Here is a 17,829-nt window from a genome sequence, read left to right on the forward strand (position 1 = left end):
AACACAATTCAACCAAGGCGAAGAGGATCTAGTTTATTCTTGTGATTCTGTATTTTAAGTTGTAATCTTGGATGCTTGTTTTCTTATTTATTGAACCTATACTCTTGTTTAACGCACTTGGTTTATTAATTATTCAGTATAAAGACTACATATGTTATACCATCCTTTCATCGGAACCCACGTTGATGATGAGTCCGGTTATGGGCTAATCGTTATCGTGGGGTTCTAACGGATTTATGTATGGATTTCAATAGTTAATCTTGTTTTGATATCTTAGTGTGTGGTGATTGTGTGATATCCTAGTATTGGTTGTGCTTATTCGTCTTATGTGTGTCGCGAACATATAAGATAGCGTGTTAATCTCTAATGAAGCGACAATGAATTTAGAGGTTTAGAACTTGCCATGCTTGAATAGGTTCATGTATTTGTTATGCATGATTCATAGGTAATTTTAACCATCTTACTTGCCCTATGTAATCAAGATAGATAACTTGTGCACTAAACCTTTGTGTTGTCAAATTCTATGGACATATAGGGTCTCAACATACTTGGTGTCTATTCAACTTCTATCTCTTTTGTGGATGTCTGGTGATATGTTATTTAAGCAACGAAAGTTGGCGTTTATCAGTTTTGTATTATCTGGTTAGTATCATCACCATTGCATGCTAATGTTAAGAATAATAAGACTTTGAATGAAGTATTTAATGAAGTTAGAATCCCATGTTTGTCTCATATAATAAATCAACCACTTATTCTCTTATTTAATTGCATGTTAGTTAGTACCTTAGTTATAAACAATTTCAACTTGTTATTCGTCTTAGCATTGAATAATAACCATATCATTGTTGCATAAGCGCATAAATCATTAAGTTAATCAAAAGAGTCTCTATGGGAATGAACTAGAATTAATTCTATATTACTTGCGAACGCGTATACTTGCGTGTATTATTAGCACGTGTTCTAGCCCTAACAATTTGTTGGCGCCGCTGCCGGGGACTCGGTGTTAATTTTTAATTTATGTGTTTGTCATCAGTGATCGTTAAAGTTCATTGACCCGGACATTGTTACTTACTTGTTTCCTTGTCGTGTTTCAGGTACTCTAGCGAGCGTGTATGCATACGCGTTCGCGGTCTCGTAAGAGAACTCTGGATCAAGCCGAGGAAGAAGTTGTGGAGAGAAAGTTGAGGAAGAAGCACTAGTTGTGATGGGAGATCAAGCAAAAAATCTGAAGGTTTTGATGGACTATTCTCAGCCTAAGATCAATGATATTCAGTCTAGCATTATCAGACCAGCCATCTCAGCTAACACCTTTGAGATCAAGTCGAGAACGATCCAGATGATACAGAATTCAGTTCAGTTTGGGGATTCTCCTATAGAAGATCCCAACATGCACATCAGGGATTTCATCATGATTTGCGACACTTTCAAATTCAATGGCGTTACTGAAGATGTTATCGAGCCGAGACTTCTCCCATTCTCTTTGAGGGATAAGGCTAAGTGTTGGTTACATTCTCTGCCAGTAGGCTCTATTACTACTTGGGAAGATCTTGCTCAAAAGTTTCTCACTAAGTTCTTCCCTATGGCAAAAACGGCTGTAATCAGGAATGCTCTTACTCAGTTTGCGTAACAATCTGGAGAATCTTTGTATGAGGGTTGGGACCGCTACAAAGAGATGCTTAGGAAGTGCCCAAAACATGTCATGCATAATTGGATGATCATAAACTGTTTCTATAATGGTTTAGGCACACAGTCTAGACCTATGCTCGATGCAGCATCTGGTGGAGCCTTATGGTCCAAAAGCTATAATGAAGCTTATGAGTTGATTGAGCTCATGGCGGCTAATAAATACCAGAATCCAATGCAGAGAATGTCGCAAGGCAAGGTAGCAGGAATTCTGGAAGTGGATACAACTACTGCTATAGCTGCTCAACTTCAAGCTTTGATGATGAAAGTGGATTCTTTTGCTAATTATGGAGTTAATCAGATCATTAGTGTTTGTGAGCTTTGTGCTGGGGCACATGAGACTGAGCAGTGTGCTATTTCTAGTGAATCAGCTCAGTTTGTGAGCAACTTTCAGAGATCACACAATAACAAGCTCCAGCCACTTATCATCCCAACAACCGTAATCATCCTAACTTCAGCTGGAGCAACAATCAGAATGCGGTGCAACAATCTTATCAGCCATACACAGCAAAGCAGTATAACCCTCCTGGTTTTCAACAACCGCAATATGCACCAAGGCAACAATTTCAACTTTAGCAGCTACCTCAAGCTAATGAAAAATCTGAATCGGAAGAGTTGAGGCTCATGTGCAAGAGCCAAGGCGTTTCTATCAAGACCTTGGAGAATCAAATTGGGTAGATTGCTAATGCCTTGCTGAATCATCAACCTGACACACTTCCTAGTGATATTGAAGTGCCAGGCAAGAGGGAAGCTAAGAAGCAGGTTAAGGCGATTACATTGAGATCTGGAAAGGTTTACATTGAGATCTGGAAAGGTTGCAAATCCTGAAAAATCTAAAGTTTTTAGAATCCGAAGTTGTGGTTGAAGAAGAGGAGCCGAAGGAAGCAGAAGTGGAACCAAGGAAGATAGTTGTTGTCAACACTCCTCCCGAGGGTAATACAGGGGGAAAACAGGTCTATCCTCCACCTCCTTTTCATACAGAAGCAAAATTTGGATAAGCAATTTGCTAAGTTCTTAAAAGTTTTCAAGAAACTTCACATCAACATACCTTTCGCTGAAGCTCTTGAACAAATGCCTAGTTATGCGAAGTTCATGAAAGGTATTCTCTCTCGGAATGTGAAGCTCGATGACTTAGAGAATGTTGCTCTAACGGAGGAATGCAGTGGTGTGCTGCAACAAAAATTGCCTCCGAAGCTTAAAGATCCTGGAAGCTTCACTATTCCGTGTACCATTGGAAAGGTGTCATTCGACAAATGCTTATATGACTTGGGAGCTAGCATCAACTTGATGCCTTTATCTATCTTCAAAAAGTTGGGTCTACCTGATCCAAAGCCTACATATATGTCCTTGCAGTTGGCCGATCGCTCCATTACATATCCACGAGGCATTGTGGAAGATGTATTGGTCAAGGTGGAAAAACTCATCTTTCCTGCTGACTTTGTTATTCTTAATTTCAAGAAAGATAAGAAGATTCCCATAATCTTGGGAAGACCTTTCTTGGCTACTGGCCGAACCTTGATTGATGTGCAGAAGGGTGAGCTCACTATGCGATTCAGGATCAGGATGTCACCTTCAATGTTTTTAATGCCATGAAATTCCCTACTGATGAAGAGGAATGCTTTAAGGTGGAGTTGGTCGAATCTGTGGTTACTTCAGAATTGGATCATGTGCTAAAATCAGATGCCTTATAGAAAGCCTTATTGGGAGATTCAGATAGTGAAGATGAGGAAAGCGACCAACAGTTACAATATTTGAATGCTTCTCCTTGGAAGCGAAGATTGAAAATGCCTTTTGAATCTCTTGGATCGGAGGAGCTGAAAAGTTCTCTAAAGCGCCTCAAGCCATCCATTGAGGAAGCTCTTACTCTTGAGCTTAAGCCTTTACCTGAACATTTGAGGTATGCGTTTTTAGGTGACGCATCTATTTTTCCTGTTATTATTGCATCTGACCTTTCACGTAGTGTTGGGGAAAAGCTTTTGAGAATTCTTAGAGAGTTCAAATCGATAATTGGTTGGACTATAGCAGATATCAAGGGAATCAACCCTTCTTATTATATGCATAAAATTCTGCTAGAGGAACGGAGCAAGCCTACTGTTGAGCAACAGAGAAGGATAAATCCAATCATGAAAGAGGTGGTGAAGAAGGAAATTCTCAAGTGGCTAGATGCAGAGATCATTTATCCCATTTCTGACAGTTCTTGGGTGAGCCCAGTTCAGTGTGTGCCAAGAAATGAGGTATCACTGTGGGTTCAAATGAGAAGTATGAGCTCATTCCTACGCGAACAGTCACGGGGTGGAGAGTGTGCATGGATTACAGAAAGTTGAACAAAGATACAAGGAAAGATCACTTCCATCTTCCTTTTATTGATCAGATGCTTGATAGATTGGTTGGGCATGAGTACTACTGTCTTCTGGATGGCTAATCGGATTATAATCAGATTTGTATCACTCTAGAAGATCAAGAGAAGACTACATTCACATGTCCTTTTGGTACTTTTGCATTCAGGAGAATTTCCTTTGGGCTATGTGGTGCACCTGCCACATTTCAGAGATGCATGATGGTTATCTTCTCTGATATGATTGGAAATAATGTGGAAGTATTCATGGACACTTTCTCGGTCTTTAGAACTTCTTATGATAAATGCTTGCACAATCTTGGGTTAGTGCTGAAAAGGTGCGTTGAGACCAATTTGGTTCTTTATTGGGAGAAATGTCATTTTATGGTGCGCCAAGGCATCATTTTTGGTCACATGGTCTCTAGTAAGGGTCTCGAGGTGGATAAAGCCAAGGTGGGGGTTATTGAAAATCTTCCTCCACTAATTTCTATTAAAGGAATACGCAGTTTTCTTGGTCATGCGGGTTTTTATAGACGTTTCATCAAGGACTTCTCTAAGATTTCGAAGTCATTGTGCAATTTACTAGAGAAAGATGTTCCTTTCAAGTTTGATGACGAGTGCCTTGCTGCTTTTGAGAGCTTAAAGAAGAGTTTGATTACGCACCTGTCATAACTGCAGCTGATTGGACTGAACCGTTTGAAATGATGTGCGATGCAAGTGATAATGCAGTTGGAGCAGTTATTGGGCAAAGGAAGAACAACATATTTCATGTGGTCTACTATGCTAGTAAGACCCTCAATGGTGCTCAACTGAACTACACTACTACCGAGAAAGAACTATTGGCCATTGTTCATGGTTTTGAGAAATTTCGATCTTATTTACTTGGGACGAAGGTGACAGTTTTCAATGATCACGCTGCAATTCGCTATCTCGTCTCGAAAAAGGACTCAAAGCCTAGACTGATTCGATGGGTTCTTTTACTTCAGGAGTTTGAGTTGGAGATCAAGGATAGAAAAGGGACTGAAAATCAAGTCGCCGATCATCTCTCTCGTTTAGAGGATCCAAGTGCAACTTCACAGGATAAGTCGTTGATTAATGAGTCTTTTTCCGATGAGCAATTGTTTGGAGTGCAAGCAGAAGAACCGTGGTTCGCCGATATTGTGAACTACCTTGTGAGCAAAGTTATGCCTCCAGATTTGACTTATGCTCAAAGGAAGAAGTTTCTGCATGAAGTAAAGTGGTACATGTGGGATGAGCCATTTCTATTTCGGTAAGGAGCTGAACAAATCATCAGGAGATGTATTCCGTACAGCGAAACGAGGGGTATCCTACGAGATTGCCATTCAACGACTTATGGTGGACACTATGATGGAGAAAAGACAGCAGCTCGTATCCTTCAAGCAGGTTTCTTTTGGCCGACTTTATTTAAGGATGCTCATCAGTTCGTTTTGAAATGTGATCGATGCCAGCGTGTGGGTAATATGTCTAAGAGGGATGAGATGCCTCTTAATGTGCTTCTCGAGTTGAGGTCTTCGATGTATGGGGAATTGACTTCATGGGGCCATTTGTCTCATCTTGCAATAATTAGTATATCTTGTTGGCGGTTGATTATGTCTCAAAATGGGTAGAAGTCAAAGCTTTACTGATGAATGATGCGGATGTAGTGCTAAATTTTCTTCACAAGCAGATATTCACAAGATTTGGGACTCTAAGAGTCGTAATCAGTGACGAGGGATCACATTTCTGCAATCGCAAGTTCACTGCTATGATGCAAAGGTATAATGTGACTCATCACATTGCTACAGCCTACCATCCTCAGACGAATAATCAAGCTGAGGTATCTAACAGAGAGATCAAGCGCATTTTAGAGAAAGTTGTGTGTCCATCAAGGAAAGATTGGTCTTTGAAGCTGGATGAAGCTGTTTGGGCATATCGAACAGCGTACAAGACTCCGCTAGGCATGTTACCATTTCAGTTGGTTTACGAGAAAGGTTGTCATCTGCCTGTGGAGCTAGAGCACAAAGCGTATTGGGCTTTGAAGAAGTTGAATTTGTGGATGCAGCTGGTAAGAAGAGGATGCTTCAATTGAATGAACTCGACGAGTTTCAACTTCAAGCGTATGAGAACAACAAAATGTATAAGGAGAAAGTCAAGAGGTGGCATGACAGGGGTCTAGTGCTCAAATCATTTGTGCCGGGGCAACAAGTTCTTTTGTTCAACTCTCGTCACCGTCTTTTTCCTGGAAAATTGAAGTCGAGGTGGTCAGGGCCGTTTCTTGTCAAAACTGTGTTTCCACATGGAGTGGTGGAGATTTTTGAGAATAATCTGGGCCAAACATTCAAGGTAAATGGACAGAGATTGAAGCATTACTATGGTGACACGGAAACCCGCGAGGTGGTTAGTGCCGTTTTGTTGGCAATTTGATCTCATGATTCTACGTCAAGCTAACGACGTAAACTTCTTGGGAGACAACCCAAGTTTGTTGTACATTAGTAGGTAAAGGAAGAAGAAAACAAAGAGAAAAGTACAAAAAAATCAGAAAAGCAAAAAAAATTCAGTGCCAACTACAGTAGCACGGCGCACCAGCGCTGAAACTCCAGTAGCACGGCGCGCCCGCGCTGATATGCGGGGCGGCCGCGCTGGTTTTCCAGTAACACGGTGTGCCCGCGCTTTCAGGCGGGGCGGCCGCGCTGCACCCCTGTAGTCGAAAAAAAAAGATAACAAAAAGTAACAGAATTTCGGGGGGTTAATGCAAAATAAGTTCCTACCCGAATTTCCCTCCTCCACTTCCCATAATTTCTATTCTAAATCAATTCCATTACTCCCATTACTCCCATTAATCCCACTTCTTTTCCATAACTAATTCTCTCCCAAATTCCTATATATACACACACTTATACACAAACTTATCCATCACTTCTCAAATTCTCAAACACAATTCTCTCTTAAATACTTATCTTTTCTCTCAACTTGTTCAATCTCAATGGCACCCAAAAGACAAAGAACTCAAGTAAGCAGCAACACCACCGATTCTTTGAGTGCTGGGGGTGTGAGGCTAAGGTTTGCAACTCCCGAGGCTGAGACGGAGTATACAAGGCTGCTTTCGAAGCCCATACCTAAGGAGCAAGGTTTTCAGCCATCGGGGAAAGATGGTAAGTTGTTGGAGATGATCTTTGAGACGGGTTGGGTTGCTTTCTGCGAGGCACCCGCTGATGTGTCCATGAGTGTGGTTCGCGACTTCTACGCGAATGCAAAGGCGGAGAAGAACGGTTTTTATGTGGTGAGGGGGTTGACTGTGGAGTATAGTGCGGAGGCGATTCAGAGGGTGATTGAGCAGCCCGAGAGGAGGCCCGATAAGGATAATTGGAATGAGAAAACGGGGGAGGATTTTAACTTGGATTTGATCGTTGCTACGTTGTGTGTGCCCGAGACGCATTGAAAGTTCAAGTGGGGCATGAACGAGGATGCCACTTTCCCTGCCTCGTGCATGAACAGGTTTGCACGTGCATTGAATTCGTTTATTTGTGCCAACATCATGCCATCTTCTCATGTGCATGATGTTACTGTGGATCGTGCAGGCTTGTTGTGGGGCATTCTTCAGGGAGACTATGTGGATCTCGGGATGGTAATCCATCAAGGTATTTTGAGGTTTCTTCGTGGAAGTACTATGGGTTCTATACCCTATGCGTCGATTGTGACGAAGCTATGTGTGGCGGTTGGAGTTCAGTGGCCCACACACGAGCAGCTTCAGCTTCCTAGTGCTCCGATCGACAGTTCTACGCTATTGACTATGCAGGAGTGATATGGTAGGAAGCTTGATCCGAAGGGGCTTGGTTATTCTTATGCCCATTTTCCAGGTGGAAGGTCAGCTGATCAGACATATGCTGGTGGTTCTTCGCAGGCCCGTAGAGCACATGGAGAGCTCAGTTGGGTGAGGAAGCCGGTCCTTCCCAGTCACAGCAGCAATAACAGGAGGAAGCAGATGCAAGTGCTAGTTTGAGTTCAGCGCAGTATAAGCGCTTAGCGAGGAGGATGGATGCGATACATGACATCCATAGTAGGTTTGCACATGATCTCACCCAGGCGTTGGGGACTACATTCAGAGCCACATGAGTTGATATCCAGTGGCCATTTTTTTGTGAGGATTCTGTGTATCCGCCTTCAGACACTCATGACACTCCACTAGAGCTGGAAATTCATTTGTTTTGTGTACTTTCTTGTCGTGTACTCTCGTGTTTTGTGTCATAAATGCCTAACCCAAACCCGAACCGTTAAGGATTCGTTTCATTTCGTGTACCTTCATTTCGTGTATGTTTCGTGTCTTGTTTCGTGTAATTTTAAATTAATAATAAAATAAAGATAAATAAAATTTATATTTAAATATTTTATTTTTAATAGTCGAGTCTTAAATCAATAAGTCATACAAACTTAAGTGCAATCAAGTCTTTTAAAATTTAAATTTGAATTTATTTTGTATCCAAATTTTGTAAAAATTATAAGTAAAATAATATTGTAAGATATATGTATTCATATAATTATGATAAATATATTTATTTATTTATTTATTTATTTATTTCGTGTACTTTCATTTCATGTCGTGTACCTAAGGGTAAATCCAAAATCGACACTAAATTAATTCGTGTACTTTTGTGTTCGTGTACTTTCGTGTACCAATAATGTCAACCCAAACCCGTTATTTTCGTGTCGTGTTATCGTGTCGTATACGAAATTTCCGGCTCTACACTCCACACGTTGAGGGTAAGGATCCTGATTCTGAGTAGGTATGTCTGATTCCTTACTATTACCTTCACTGAGGACAGTGAAAATTTTAAGTTTGGGGGTGATAGTTTAAGGAATATGTTTGTGTGAGTCCATATAGTTTGCATATTCATGATAGTTTAGTTCATATAGTTGCATATTTATCATGTAATTTTTTTATTTTTGTTATAGTATGTTGCAAATAGTTCATGCATTTGCATTATAACATGATCCCTTAGTTAATTTGCCGATTGATATGTGATATTAATGCAAGTGTGGTGATGTCGTATTTAGGAATGTTAAGTATTATCGAGTTGATTTGCATGCTAGAAGCAAGATTTTTTCACTAAGTCTTATCGGTTGCTTGCGTGCTAGATCATGATCATGGTTTGTTTGTTTATTTGTTGAGGTTTAATCACATGTTTATAGTTAGAATGTATGATATTCTCTTAATGATAAAATAACATGGATGTTAAAAAAAATTTGGAGAAAAATATAGGATTTCAATGCTAGTTGTGGCTAGGTGTCAAATGGCTAGTAGCCGGCTCATTTTATATGAGTAGTCTATGGTTGAGCGAGATGGAGCAAAACGCACTCGCTTAGAAATTGAAAAAAAAAAGAAAAAAGAAAAGAAAGAGAAAAAAATGTGTTATATATAATTGATCACGAGTGGGCTCTTTAGTACTCGAGTTATTAATTTCTTAGGGGACTTTGTGCCTAGTGACCTAGGGCTTTTATAGTCTGGGATCCACTAACCTAACGCTCACTACATGGTACTATTGTATAAGTCTTTTGTGGACCTCACTCATTGCACGATCAAATAAGCATATTTTTGTTTGTTATGTGTTAGAAATAAAAACATGGATCCATGTATAACTCTGATAAATAAAACTGAAGTGTTATAAGTCATTTTGAGTTTAACATTTATTCTATTTATAACCTTTTGATTGCCTTGATGAGTGAGTCATGATTATTGATCTAGTTGCGATAGTATATTTGTTAAGCAATTACATACACGCACGCTTCTGGTTTGTGAATTGATTTGTCAGATTTGATTGAACTATTGCGAATAACTTCATTGTCGAGATATTGCTTGTCGATTGGTTAAGTTATTCTATTGGGATCATCGCATTCATATAGTTTACATTCATACATTTTTATTTCTTATTTTTTGAGTCTGTTTATGCTTGAGGACAAGCATCGATTCAAGTTTGGGGGTATGTTAAGTGGCATTTATGTCAACTTATAACGCTCCGTAAAGTTTTGAATTGATGTTTTGTACTAAACCTTTGTGTTTTCAAATTTCATAGACATATAGGGTCTCAACATACTTGGTGTCTATTCAGTTTCTATCTCTTTTGTGGATGTCTGGTGGTATGTTATTCGTGCAACGAAAGTTGGCGTTTATCAGTTTCGTGTTATCTGGTTAGTGTCATTACTATTGCATGCTAAGGTTAAGAACAAAAAAACTTTGAATGAAGTATTTAATGAAGTTAGAATCCCATGTTTGTCTCATATAATAAATCAACCCTTTATTCTCTTATTTAATTGCATATTAGTTAGTACCCTTAGTTCTAAACAGTTTCAACTTGTTATTCGTCTTAGCATTGAATAATAACCATATTATTATTGTATAAGCGCATAAATCATTAAGTTAACCAAAAGAGTCTATGTGGGAATGAACTAGAATTAATTCTATATTACTTGCGAATGCGTATACTTGCGTGTATTATTAGCGCGTGTTCTAGCCCTAACAATACAGCGTGTGTGCCCCCTATACTCCCAAGGGACGATAGGGAGCGGCACCTCGAACACGAGCGTGCCCCTCCGCGTGGGAGATACAAAAGCTATGGTCGGGGATATCAAAGGAATGGTCGTGGATAATTTGGATTTCAACGGGGAAAGGCTCCCTATCATGTTCAAAATCAAGATGCGCCCTCAACTGATGAATCACCCATTATTATTCCTGTTATTTCCCATAGTGCAACTGGCAATAGATTGGGGGCGCGTCCTCGCGGTAGAGACAATGTCCGAGCTTAAGGGGGTCGTAGAACAACAACGGGGCTCCCGGGAGCGACCAAGGAGAATTGCATGTGCAAGGGGAAATTCTGAATCAAGATGGAAACATTCATCAGCTGCCGCCTGAGAGTGAGGGGCAACAAAATTCATTAGTGCACCCGAAGGGTAATCAAGGAGGGCAGCAGCCCCAGCAACTCAACGTTAAAACTATCCCCGGATTGGGACATTCAATGTCGATGATCTTAAAAAGTTGCTCAATCATCTTGAAGGAGGAAGAGTTACGGCGACTGCGCAGGCCCCCTCTCCCTTCTCTGCAGTTGTAAGGGAAGCTCAGTTACCTGCTGGGTATAGGATTACAACCAATGATCTACGTTTTCATGAAAACTCTGATCCTGTGGAATTCCTAGGGTGTTTCAACATTGAAATAAATGTATATCAGGTCCCTGACTTAGCACAGTGCCGTCTTCTGACAGCCACATTTAGAGAAGACGCTCAACAATGGTTTCAGAAGCTTGGCCCGGGAATTATCACATCATGGAAACAAATGAAAACTTTGTTTTTGACTCAGTTCCAAGCCGCGGTGAAGTGTACTCCACCCGTTACTACTTTGGTAAATGTAAAACATAAAGAAAGAGAAAGCTTGACTTCATACATTAAGAGGTTCAATGCTGAGTCTATATTGGTAAGGGGTGCAACTGATGAGACACTGAAAATACTGCTCATAGCTATATTGCGTATGGGAACGAATTTCTGGAAACACTTGCAATGAAAGGACCCTGTGTCATTTTCTGATGTACTCGCACAAGCCGAATCTTTCAAAGCAATCGAGAAATCGCTCGCCAAAACTAAGAATAATGATAACACCAATAACTCAAAGGGGCGAGCAAAGAGGAGGGATAAATCTATAAGCTCAGGGTATCGACGAAATGACCGGAGTCCTAATAGAGTAAACGCTGCCACCACGCGGAGAGGATGGAGTCCACCATCGAACTATGAAAAGAGAGTAAACAACTATACCCCCTCGTGGGTATCATGGCATGTGGACTCATGATATTCACAATACTTTTTCTTATCTCTACTTTGCCACAAAGTCAGGTGTTCTGGTTTCTTGAAGATTCCCCTATCTTTGTTCACCTCAAGTAGACACTGATAAGAAACCGACAGAAGTCAAGTTTCAAAGAGCAGGTAGTATCAGGGCGATTTTTGGGGGACATCCACTCGTGGGTGATAGTAATCGAGCATTGGAAAGACATGCTAGAGAGGCGAGGTACCAACCCCTCACTAACATTCATAGCCTGGAGGATAGACCACCAAAAATATTGAAAGGGGAGTCTACTGATATTACCTTCAGAGAGAGAGATAATCAAGATGGGTACATCATTCTCATAACGATGCATTGGTAATCGAGATGCTCATTGGATCTATGAACGTGCATCAAGTTTTCCTCGACAACGGAAGTTCTACCAATATTTTATACTATAGCACGTATAAAAAATTAGGTTTCCTGGACAGTGATATGAATTTTAAGGATGCGCATGTATATGGCTTTACCGGGGAAGCAGTAAGAGTTATGGGATCGATACGGCTTCTCGTCACTCTTGGGGAAGGAACTCTGTCCATTACTCAGATGATAGAATTTAAGGTGTTGGAGCAGGAGTATGTGCATAATGTACTAGTGGGTAGACCTTGGTTACGAGCTTTCAGAGTGATAACCTCGATACATCACTTAATGATAAAATTCCCTACGCCTAACTGAGTGGGAATCATAAGGGGATCACAATATGAGTCGCGTGACTGCTGTCACAAGGTTGTAAAAGAATTCCACAGGAAAAGGTATGAAGGAAGGGGCCTTTTCGAGGATGAGGCAACTAACATCCAAGTAAAACCAAACAGGGAAATTCACGCTCACTATTTTTTGGAAGACCCGGAAAGCGGGGATACCCGCATTACAGAATCCACGATTGTGATGATAAGTGGTAGTTCGAGGATTCGTAGTGTTGAGGAAGTCATGGTGGATCAGGAAGAAGTAATGCAACGCGAAGTTGGCAGGGAAAGGCTAGAGGGAAGGAATGAATCATTTTAATTATTGAACAAGGTAGTTGAGGTAGATGCTTCTCCCAAGGAGGACGCGCCCTCTGTATATGCAATGTCTGAGGTTGATGCTCCAAAACAGGACACTCCTTCTATAATGTTGTCTGAGGTTGATGCTCCTATTGAAGACGCGCCCTCATAAGCAAGAGGGTCTGTCGAGGACCCCCGAGACTTCGACTTTGATCTTGACCCAAGAATTCCCGTGCATGCTGAGAAAATGGGACCAGTTGAGGATACCATATCCATTCATATTGATGAGAACGATCCAAGTAAGTTATTGAAGATTAGATCCCAGTTGGAAAATGAGATGAATGAAAAGCTCACCAGATTCTTAATGAAAAACCTTGACGTTTTTGCGTGGAGTCATTCTAACATGGTGGGGGTCGACCCAGGGGTAATGTGCCACCGATTGAATATATTCCCTCATTGTACGGGCATACGACAGAAGCATCTTCCGGTAAGTGGTGAAAGGGAAATAGCTTTGAAGGAAGAGGTAGATCGTTTGTTGGAAGTTGGGTTGATCAAAGAGTCCTTCTATCCAGAGTGGCATGCAAACCCGGTGCTTGTAAAGAAACCAAATGGAAAGTGGAGGACATGTATGGATTTCACAGATCTGAACAAAGCCTACCCAAAGAATAGCTTTCCACTCCCGCGGATCGATTAATTGGTTGACGCAAAGGCAGGTCATGCTTTTCTAAGCTTCATGGATGCTTATTCTGGGTACAACCAAATTCCCATGTTTGGTCCTGATCAGGAGCATACATCCTTCATCACCGATAGGGGTTTGTATTGCTACATAGGAATGTCCTTTGGCTTGATCAATGTGAGCGCAACCTAACAACAATTGGTTAATATGATGTTTAAAAATCAGATCGGAAGAACCATAGAGGTGTACGTAGATGATATATTAGTCAAATCAAAGGAGGCGGGTGATCATGTGATGTACTTGATGGAAATGTTCAACATCCTCGGAAGATTCCGCATGCAGTTGAACCCATAAAAATGCATATTTGGGGTTGAGTCAGGAAAGTTTCTAGGTTTTATTGTCAACCATAGAGGAATTGAAGCTAACCCCGCAAAAATTAAGGCATTACTAGACATGAAGTCCCCCACTAGTATGAAACAAGTTCAGAGCTTAACCGGGAGAATTGCAGCGCTAAATCGCTTTGTGTCTAAATCATCATATAGGTGCAAGGAATTCTTCAAAGCAATCAATGTAGCGGGGAAATATTTTTATGGATGCCGGAGTGCGAGGTGGCTTTCGGGAGAATCAAAGAGCAGTTAGGGAATCCTCCCATGTTGTCAAAGCCGCTAGATGGGGAATCTTTGATTTTATATTTGGCAGTATCAGAGTATTAAATCAGCACTGTGTTGGTGAGAGAAGAAGATGGACAACAATTACCAGTGTATTATATGAGTAAATGACTACATAATGCAGAGACTTGGTACACCAGTATAGAAAAGTTGGTCTATGCATTGATCCTCACGACAAGAAAGCTATGGCCATATTATCAAGCCCACATAATTGAGGTACGTACAACATATCCTCTGCGACAAGTCCTTCATAAATCCGAATCCTCTGGAAGGATGCTGAAATGGGTTGTGGAGCTGTGGCAATTTGACTTGGAGTACATGCCGTGAACAGCGATAAAAGGACAAGCTCTAGCTGATTTCTTGTTAGAATTTGATTCTGAAATTGACGACAAGGATCCGGTGGTGTTACATCCGTCATGTCCCGAATAAAGCTGGAATCCGTCACAAAAAGAAGAACTTCCGCATCCTTGATAGATTTTGCATGTTGATGGAGCGGTTAATAATGGGGGAGCAGGCGCAAGCACAGTACTTGTATCACCGGAAGGACATCATCTGATGAGCGCAATTCACTTTAAGTTCTATGATACGAATATTGATGCGGAATATGAAGCGTTAATAAATGGCCTGAGAATTGCTTTAGAAATGGAAATTCTGAATCTTATTGCAAGGAGTGACTCAGAGCTTGTGGTAAACCAAGTAAATGGGGGGTCCAAGCTCGAGGCCCACGGACAAAACTGTATCTAAGATGCGCACAACGACTACTTGGAAGGTTTAAGGAGGTTAGACTGGAATGTGTGCCGCGGGAGAAGAACAACAACGCGGATGCCTTGGCAAAAATGGGGTATCAGCAGAAAGTTGCGCTATTGGGATCTATTCCCCTGGAAATCCAAGAGATTCCTAGCATCCCGGAGTTAGAGGTAATGCAAGTGGATGAAACTCCTGAAAAAACATGGATGACGCCCATTCTTGCTTACATTGACAAAGGATTCCTTTCTGAAGAAAAGTTTAAGGCTCGGAGACTTCGTTACCAGGCCGCGCAATATGTGGTGTATGATAAGGTGCTATACAAGAGAGGTTTTAATCAACCGTTGCTCAGATGTGTTGATAAGGAAGAAGGGAATTACATTATGAGGGAGGCACATGAAGAAATTTATGGTAATCACTAGGGGGTTAGATCGTTGGAAATGAAGATTCTACGCCAAGGATATTACTGGCCTACGATGAAGGAGGATGCTGTGAACTTCGTCAGAGCATGTGATCGCTGTCAACGCTTTGTGAACTACTCATCTATACCGGCGATATTTCTGATGTTCATGGTTTCTCCATGACCATTTGCCATGTGGGGGATTGATTTAAATGGAGAATTACCAAAAGATAAAGGCGATGTCAAATACGCCGTAGTGGCAGTTGATTACTTTACTAAGTGGGATGAGGCCATGCCATTGGCAACCATCACTGCGAAGAAAATCAAAGACTTTGTCTTCAACTCCATTGTGTGCAGATTTGGGATCCCTTATAAGCTTGTATCTGAGAATGGAAAGCAGTTTGACAGCAAAGAATTGCGACAACTATGTGAGGACCTGAAGATTAAGAAAGAATTTATAGTGGTCTATCATCCGCAAAGCAATGGGCAAACTGAAATGGTCAACAAGATAATAAAACATACTCTCAAAGCCAAGATGGAAAACGCAAAGGGAATTGGCCTGAGGAGCTCCAAAAAGTGTTGTGATCTTACAATACCACTCCAAGGTCCACCACGGGAGAATCCCCATTTATGCTCACTTATGGGTACGAAGCTATGGTCCCCGTGGAAGTAGGTTCGGGATCGCTTTGCAGAGATCGTTATGCAGAAAAAGATGCAGAAGTTAATCAGAGGCTTCATTTGGATCTTTTGGAAGAAACAAGGGAAAACTCCCAGTTAAAGCTTGTAGCATATCAGCAGCGTGCCACGAGGTACTATAACAAGAAAGTGAAGGGACAACTATTGAAAGTGGGAGATCTGGTACTCAGGAATGTGATGCCAAATACAAAGAACTCCCAATATTGAGTGTCTGATGCTAATTGGGAAGGACCATACAAAATAAAAGCAATATTGTGGAAAGGGACATATCACCTTGAGAACCTGGAAGGGAAATTGGTTCCGCGAGCATGAAATGCAGAACACCGAAAGTATCAGTAAGGTGCGGCTTTGGCCCCTTACATATTATGTTTTACATTTTTAGTTGATATAAGTAGGGCTGCGCCCGAATCGTAGACTAGAAGCATAAAAAATTCCTCCTAGCCTAGGGGGGTACTGCATGTACTATCTACCTTAGAACTAGTTGAAGGATGGTATTTTTGAATAAATTCTCCACAAAGTATAGTATCCATGGTATGGTGCACTTTCGACACTGGAGCGCATTATTCAATAAAACTTTAATAATTCGAAATTTTCTGTTATTTGAAAAATCCTGTCAGGACGCGTCCACGAAGGAAAACGCATCCCAAGAGACAAGATAATTCTTATCATAAAGTTGCGTCCCTTGTTATTTGAAAAATAATTACAATATGACGCGTCCTGAGATCAAGACGCGTCCTGAGATCAAGACGCGTCCTCAATAACATGATTTCCGTGAATATATATTACGAGGCAAAGAAAATGAGGTTGATGCTCCTTCTAGTAGGACGCGCCCTCCTAGAGCAATGCTCTACTTTTAACATTTCATGAAATGGGATTAATAACGTGAAGTTAAAGTAATCTCATACCCCTGGAAAAGGAGTCCATAAAATAAGATGTGTCCAAAAGTTAGGACGCGTCCACTATCTAATTCTCAATATAAAATGATATAATAAGCATGGATGATATAATTTATTCTTCAGATAAAGTATTGACGCGCCCTATCTTAGGACACGTCCAGACTGGTATCAATCACTGTATTACGTTGGGTTATCTCGAAGCATTTGTCTTCTAAAATTGAAGGTTGACGCGCCCATATATGAGGGCGCGCCTATATAATATGCATTGCATAACAGGAATAGTTGAGTATATAAAAACAGGCTATCATACTGAGAATAACTTAAGGTACATAAATAGATCATCCAACAAGTTCGAAATAGTCAAAATATGAATAAAAATTGTAAGGCTTAAAGGGACATGCACCCTTAAAATAGTTCAGAAAAAAGTTCATAAATAAAAGGAAGGCGCGTCCTAAGAAGGAGGCGCGTCCTGTTGCTTATCTTGGTCTTTTGGAGGAGAGTGGGCTTGAAGTAGAGAAGGGACTGGGGACGCGTCATCTTCTTCCAGCCCAAGAACAGTTCTCTTGTTCTTTATAAAGTCCGCAGCCCTGATTTTGAAATCATTGACCCATTTCTGAGTTTCTTCATCAAATTTGGAGAAGAAGTATCCTGGATAATTTGTAATGAAACCAGAACACCATTCCTCAAAACCGGATGTGAATCTAGCCTGATGTACCAGCTTTTTCTCCTCTTTCCAGCCATGCACTATATCATCATTTAAAATGTCCAAGTCCAGCTGCATTTGGGAATTGACAACAACAACTTCATCCACAGCCTTCTTTATGGCAGTAACATGCCCATTAAGTCGCGCCTTCTCTAACTGTAGCTCAAGAATCTCTGCATCCTTTGCTTGT

The 17,829-nt window shown here is 40.9% G+C and overlaps 1 non-coding gene across 1 annotated transcript; it reads right to left on the minus strand.

The window, feature by feature from the left end:
- Positions 1 to 1,594: 1,594 nt before the first annotated feature.
- On the minus strand, positions 1,595 to 1,701 carry LOC141688064 (small nucleolar RNA R71). The gene has a single exon (XR_012561532.1). It is a non-coding gene; the product is annotated as a small nucleolar RNA R71 (small nucleolar RNA).
- Between the last annotated feature and the right edge of the window lie 16,128 nt (positions 1,702 to 17,829).

Source organism: Apium graveolens, chromosome 9 (assembly GCF_009905375.1).
Source record: "Apium graveolens cultivar Ventura chromosome 9, ASM990537v1, whole genome shotgun sequence".
Lineage (NCBI taxonomy): Eukaryota > Viridiplantae > Streptophyta > Magnoliopsida > Apiales > Apiaceae > Apium > Apium graveolens.